This window comes from Carassius auratus, unplaced genomic scaffold (assembly GCF_003368295.1).
Source record: "Carassius auratus strain Wakin unplaced genomic scaffold, ASM336829v1 scaf_tig00019863, whole genome shotgun sequence".
In the NCBI taxonomy this organism is placed as follows: Eukaryota; Metazoa; Chordata; class Actinopteri; order Cypriniformes; family Cyprinidae; genus Carassius; species Carassius auratus.
The window spans coordinates 85011-92494 of record NW_020524989.1 but is presented as its reverse complement, the minus strand read 5'-3'; the positions used below and the strand labels follow the sequence as shown (position 1 = coordinate 92494).

The 7484-nt window shown below is 38.9% G+C and overlaps 1 pseudogene; it reads left to right on the top strand.

Moving 5' to 3' along the window:
- The first annotated feature begins 212 nt into the window (after positions 1–212).
- LOC113076326 (arf-GAP with GTPase, ANK repeat and PH domain-containing protein 3-like) overlaps positions 213–7484 on the top strand; it is an 89487-nt pseudogene continuing 82215 nt past the window's right edge.

Here is a 7484-nt window from a genome sequence, read left to right as displayed (position 1 = left end):
TAATGCGCATAGGTTTGTGTTTTCGTAGCGTGTTGATTTACCCCCCATAATCCCCTGCAAGGTAAAATTTCAGTGAGGTCTTGCTGGGACTTGTTTGAAGTTTTTCCCTCCAACTCTGTCTCCGTCTCGAGCAAGTCAGAGGTGAGGAGATTATGCTTGCCTTAGGAATGTGGCCTCGAGGTGAAAGACTCAGAGAGCGACTGTGTTCAAGAGAGTGCTTAAGTTGCAGAGAACAAGCTTGTGAAGGAGTGTCGGTGATGTGATTTTTAAAGGTTGGATCACGTCTCTTTTCCAAGACCAAGTTGGTAAAAGTCTATACAAAGTTGGTGCTTTCCAGAATGGGACTCCAGGAGGAGGTACAGACTCTGACACCTTCAGCAGGGGCTGAGAGGAGAGGAGAGGCTGAGCTGGGAGTTGTAAAGAAAAACATGGGAGAGGAGGAGGAGAACAACGAAAGACGAGAGGCGGATCAGAGGGAGGAACGTCAAGAAAGCCCCGGGCAGAAGAGGAGTGCAGTTGGAAAGCCCAACCGGTGTTTTTACCTGAGCAGCACAGGGAATGGGGGGTGGAGGAAAGGGGAAGTACTAGGAATGAGGACGGACCGGTTACCACCTCTGCTTCAGGACAGCTGTGTGCAACAAGCGTCTGCGGAAGACTTCAATTCGGCTGTGGAAGACGAAGCATGGATTGAAGAACTTCACGCTGATGTTTGCCACATTCCCATTAAGGAACTAAATTGTAATGCTGTTTTTGTAGAAAATGCAACAGTACCTCATGTGGTGGTCTTACGAAGGCCAGCACATGGGCTTCGGCTCCTGGGCAGCAGAAGAACGCTGAGCATGTTTGTCTTCCCGGAGGACAATAGGAGACACCGAACCACAGTGTCCGACCATCAAGACAGCTCTACAAAACCTGGCAGTGATTGTATGTTGGCAGCTACCAACTCAGAGAACAATATTCTGCCTACCTCGACCCCAAGTAAGCAAGGTTGCCCAGATGTGGTCCAGCGGTGTAGGACAAGACACGCAGAGCTTCGTGCGATAGACGGTCTAAAACCCGAAATGCCGCCTTCTGTTAACCTGTTTCCTCGTTCACTAGAAGAACCACCAATACATCGGACTTTGAAAAGCAAGAACAAACCACGGCCCGTTAGCATGACTGTTCTTGAGCTCAATAAAGAGCGTAATGGATCCCGGGATGAGTTTGCAAGCCACACTTCCTCTGGCACCGGTAGTTTGCCTCGTCCAGGCTTCCGATGGAGATGGTTTGGTCGACAGGCAACTGGAAAGGAAGTGGTGGTGAAACAAACAAAGCTAAAGGAACCCAACAAGACTGAAGAACCGAAGACAACATTTGGATCACTCCGGAGGAGCTTGAGTCTAAGGATGAAGCGGAATCGAAATCAACCCGAGCAGGAGAATCGAACTGAAAGGAGACGCACTTCAAGTATCGGAGAACAGTCTATGCAAACCACTCGCCCATTTTCCTACCTAACTGGCAGAATGTTAACGCCAGCTCGAGAGCAAGATGAGGATCAAGGAGCCACGCAGTACATACAGTACCAAACTCGGGGCAAGGTGGCAGTCCTGGAGGTCCCTCTCCATCCTGCCAAACTAACAAAGCCCACCAAACAATTGCAACCAGAGACTAGTTTTTGGCAGCTAATAGCTAGTCGTTTTAAGAGGAAAGACCCGTTGTCCAGCAACAAATCTGAGCTGTGCACTGAAAGCCAAGCAGTTGGCAGCTACCCCGCTGTGAGAAATAAAAAGCCAGATTCTGTTGCTATAGAGACTCTAGCTGGCATTGGTTTGCGCAAAGGTCAAGGTAAGTTGTGTAATGCATAATTTCATTCCACATCCCAGTCTGACGCAGGAAAAGGTGCTGCTTTTTGTCTGTAGAGAACAGACTCTGAGTGCCAGGATGTAGCCTTGGAGATCAGTGCAAATTGATTAAATATTAAAACGATATCGAAGGTCTGGCTCGGGCAGCACCAACAGGCATAATAAGAGGTTAAATGCATTATTCACTCCAAGTGCTTTGGCTCCGTTGGAGTGTGTGTGTGCTTGAGCTGTTAATTGGCTCCAAGAGGAGTTTTCTTCTAGTGTAAGTCTGCATTGCAATTGAATTAGGAAGCAAAAAAGCGTCCATCAAATCTTGTTTAATCATTAACACTTTCAAGGTAATCAAATAGACTGCAGGAATGAGTCAGGGATGGATGATGTAGACAAATAAAGAGGGGATATAATTTAATGACTATGTTCTACTATCAGAACATTCTTCTTTGGAATTCTCTTCCTTTTGGAAAATGTTATACGTAACAATCCTCATGGGATTGGAGTCGGAATTTGTTTTTCCTTTCACATCTCTGAAGGTTAAATCATGACCCGGCATGCAGGCAACAAGCTCATGATATTTTAAACATGTTTTCATTCCTTGTCTGTTCAATCTTTTGCCTGCAGCTTGTGCGTCGTCTCAGAGGTAGTCAAGACAAAAAGTGCCGTTTCAGAGCTTTATGCTGTGATTTTTAAAAGGGATTAGGTTGTGTAGAGTGAGACAAGATGTATACAGGCCTAGGCTCTTAACCTTAAGTCACCTCTGCTCCCTTGTAATCCTTATAAATTGTTTTTTTTTTTTTTTTTTTTTTGCCTGTGGCATTTTCATTTGATGTAGATGTTTGTATTAAGTGTGTGTGCAGCATTATATAAGGTTAACACAAATGTATGATGTTTTTGGCATTAATCAGTGGAGTCTGGCTTGCAAGCGCAATGGAAACTAGCTGTTTGAGATGCCGGGTTGCAATATATAATTTGAATGAAATGTCTGCAAACACAAAATGACTGAAATGTTAGCGGAGAGATGCTAGCACATCTGCTATTGGAATAGAGCGGTCCTTATGTTTGCATTGGGAGGACATGTTTCAGGATTGAAGATGATGTTATTGGCAGCACACCTTGAGATGTTTTGAGCAATTATTATGTAGTGGAAACCCAGCACAAGTCTCACCACAGGGGTAAAAAATCAAGTAATGGAAAGATGCATCTATCTATCTATCTATCTATCTATCTATCTATCTATCTATCTATCTATCTATCTATCTATCTATCTATCTATCTAAAAATATACACTAAAAATATGTTTGATTGCACTCTTGCATTTGTAATACGTTTTGAGAGTGTTATTCAGATTTGGTGATTCATATATTTTATTGGGCTGATTTATTAACACATCCGCATTAAAGATGGATGTACTTAGTGATGCTGAAATTTTCCATAAATATCCATAAATCTAAAATCCCTTATCTGTTAACATCTCAAAAACAAGTTTTAGACTTTCATGACACTTTTGTTTAGGTTGTGCATCTCTTTCATTCTCAGACTAAAAAAAAGAGCTTTCAGTCTAGTGCTTTTAAAATGATTAATCGCGATTAATTGCATTCAAAATAAAAGTGTTTTTGTACATAATATGTCTATGTGTACTGTGTATATTTATTATGTGTATATATAAATATAAAGGCATACAGTATACATTTTGAAAATAATTACATGTATATATATTTATATTCAGATATTTTATATTATATTTTACATATGTTTGTATTTATATATAGATAATATAGATACAAAGTATACACACATATATTATGTGAACAAAAACTTATTGTGGATGTGATTAATAATTAATAATTTGACAGCTAATTAAATCCTTTAATTTGCATTTAATATTAATTTGCAGAGACTAATTTTATAAAAAACTAGATTGTCGACTTTTTGTAACTTGTGACCTTTTTGCCACATAATAGTTTTTATATGGCAAAAAAACTATTTTTGCCACATAATAGGCAATAATAGAGAAGTTTGCTTTCACTTAAATTAGTAAATCAGTTCATACTTAAGTTTTTGTTAAGTTATATTTATTTCATGTTATGTTTTACTTTAACAAGCTAAAGTGAAACATTTACTTTATTTGGGCAGAATGATGATAGCCTTGGGGGCAATGTGCTGACATACAGTGCTGTAGCACTAAGGGTGTCCCAAGTTTGAATCCCGAATCGAGGACCTTTTGCGATCCCACCCCTTCTCTTTCTCTCCCACTTTGCTTCCTGTAAGCTCTCATCTGTTCTATCATAAAAAAGGCAAAAATAGAGAAAAGAAAAAGAAATTTCGCTATTGTGTGTTCCTGTAGCTCAAGTGGTAGAGCATTGCGTTAGCAGCGCAAGGTTGCGGGTTCGATTCCCAAGGAAAACATGTTAGGTTAAAACTGTTAGCCTGAATGCACTGTAAGTCGCTTCGGATAAAAGCGACTGCTAAATGCATAAATATATAAATATAAATATTTAAATTGGCCGTCATACATTCAATTGACTTGTTGATTGTAACAATCTATTCACGTAACCTTCTCTTAAAAGGCTCGCTTTAGCACAACAAGTTTAACGTAAATGACTTACAGGACTTGTTTTTAGGCAGTACCATTAGTCATTTGTCAAATGAAGTTAACAAATTAAATGCTGTTTACACCCTTGGCATCTGCTGGAGTTTCTTTCCACTGGTAACTGAGGAAACTCCCCGACTGACCTTTCTTTGCGAAAGTTGACTGACAGCCGGAATGTAGGTGTGTTTGCTGAACTTGAGAGCTTTTTGGACCAAAGATCTGTCTGCGGATTGCGTGTACCTGTTGCTACATGCCCTGAGCAGCTCGTTCCTGGATCTTGACTGTTTTCTGTAGCTGTGAGTTCTTTGTATTTTAAACCCGGAAGGCTTTACCTTCCCTCACCTGCCTACAAAGTGGCAGACTCTCCTTACAGGTCTGCTCAGAAGGAATTCGGATGACTTTTCAGCCTTGGGGTCGTGACGGCTGGGTTTCAATAGCAAAATTGTGTGAGGTCACTTCAAAGGGTGCGAAGCTAGAAGATTACATCATGGGAAGCCTGAAAGAATCCAATACTGTTTGTTATAAAGGCGCCGAGGATTTCCGTTCTGATTTAATAGTGCAAAATAACTTAAAATATGTTCTTTTTGCACTATTAAATCAGAACACCTTGAGATATGCATTATATCCATGAATTTTATCTAAATGCTCTGCATTTTTCAAAAGAGGCTTTACAATGCTTATTGATTTCCATGCAACTCTATACATCTCCAACTAGGCCTGAGATTGCACTATTTCTAAACCTTCCCCCTTGTGATTTGCAATGGCCTTGCCCTCTTTAAAAACTCTGTGTCATTTTGTATGTTAGTCAGATTTTCATAATATGTGTTCCTGTAGCTCAAGTGGTAGAGCATTGCATTGACAAGCGCAAGGATGGGGGTTCGAATCCCAGGGAACATATGTTAGGAGAAAATTGTTAGCTTGAATGCAATGTAAGTCGCTTTGGATAAAAGCGTCTGTTAAATGCATGCATTTAATTTAAATGTAATTTTCTTCAGCTTGATGATGATGGAGTTCATCTCGGCTCCCATATGACACGAAAAGCTCTTTGTTTGCAATTCAAATTGAAGCGCAACACTAGTTTGATGCTTTTTTTACCGCAGTAAGGTTTAATTTTAGTGACAAATGCACATCTGTCTATCCGAAATACCGCAGTATTTACTTAATACCTGTCTCATTGAGTTCAGATCACATGTAGCCAGTTTTTACTTGACATCTGAAGTCTAATTACTTTGTTTTGTTTTGACTCGAAACATCTTTTGGGGAAAAAATGGTAAAATGGCGTCCTGTGGGATTGCGAGGTGTGGTTGTCATGTTCGGATGTGTTTGCCTGTTGGCGTACGTCCACTTTTCCATGGATTCTGTGGATCTGTGTGTGAGAGCGAGGATGGAGGTTGAAAAGGGCCTGGTTTCATCAGGGCATGTTGCTGAGCGCAGCAGGAAGAATCTCATCTGAGTCACTTCAGCAGTTTGTCGAGTGCGAAGGGAGGGTGAGACATCAAGTTGAAGTGAAGGACGGAAGAAAACACCTCCTGACTTGCCGTGCGTTACTCTTAGCACACCATGTTCTCACCATCACACAAAAACTGAATGAGACTCTTTTTGGTATCATGTATGGAAAAATTTGCTCGCAAATGGGTTAATTTCTTGGTGTTTTTCTCACTGTCTCTTGAATCCACAAAGGGTTTTTTCTTCTCCTCCCCGACGCTTTGAATAGTAATTTTGATTAGATTGGACAAGAGCAGCGGAGTGAAAAATGAACTGAACAATGCAGTGCAACAAACCTCTGTGGTGCTTTAAACAAGGCTGCCCATGTGCCTGCTGTGATGATGTAATGGCTGTACAACCGATAGTGTGTGTGTGTGTGTGTGTGTGTGTGAGTGTGTGTGTGTGTGTGTGTGTGTGTGTGTGTGTGTGTGTGTGTGTGTGTGTGTGGCACAGAAATGGGCAGGATTTTACTGGGCCAGTGAAGCTTGTGTTTTCGCGGTCATGTGGGTTCATGTAGCCAACATGACAAACATGATTATTAGTAACAATTAGACCTGTGATCTTCTGCATGAGGGAATGACATAATTTTAATTTTACAGTACTGTTTTTGAAGGCTGTGTGTTATGAGGACCAGAAAGGGCACGTAAAAATAAACTGATTTCTTCCATTTATTTTGAAGTGGCAGTCATTCAAAGTTGAATTGAGAAATAAATGGACTTATTTAAATAATAAATAACTAAATCATTTTTAAAGGCAACATTACCTAATGTTTTATCCTTCCATTTAAAAAAAAAAACCACACACAATAATTTAATTTTAATCCATCCGTTTGTTTTAAAAACAATAAATTAAATTTAAGTATGATAAATTTGTCTGTTTGAAAAGTATTTTTTGTTTATATTTTTACATTAATACATTTATAATTGATTCCTTCAATTTACTTTTAAGGGACACTCTGTTATCAGTGAACGTATTCAGAAAAAAAGAATAATCCTTCCTTTTTTCAAATTGACGAACAAATAAACCAGTCACTTCAAAACAAGAATTAATATAAATTGTTCATTTATATATAAATGTAGCATTTATGTGTCAGCCATTTATTTACATTAAAAAATAACATTAAAAAATAAAACTTAATTCAACATTAATGGTTTTTTTTTTTCATGTTTTCTGATTATTGTTGATGATTTGGTCAATAATATTCCAAGTGGAGTGCCATAAGGATTGTTACATGCATGGAAGAAATGCATAGTGTTGGTTGAAATTAGGGCTGGGCGATATGGAGCAAAAAATATATCTCGATATATTTTGCTATATCTCGATATGCGATATATATCTCGATATCTTTACAGGAAAAATAACCCCCCTAAAACTACTGCAAAAACAAATATGCCAAATATTACATGTTTAGGGCCCTATGAAACGTCTTATTTTTTTCTTCACCATATGCTTTATTGTTACCTAATTCTGTGTTTTAGCATGTGTAATTATTTAAATGCATAAAAACAACTTAATTAGTTTTAAAAAATCTTAAAATAGCCTCATGTGAAATTTTTTCCCTTCAGAAATTC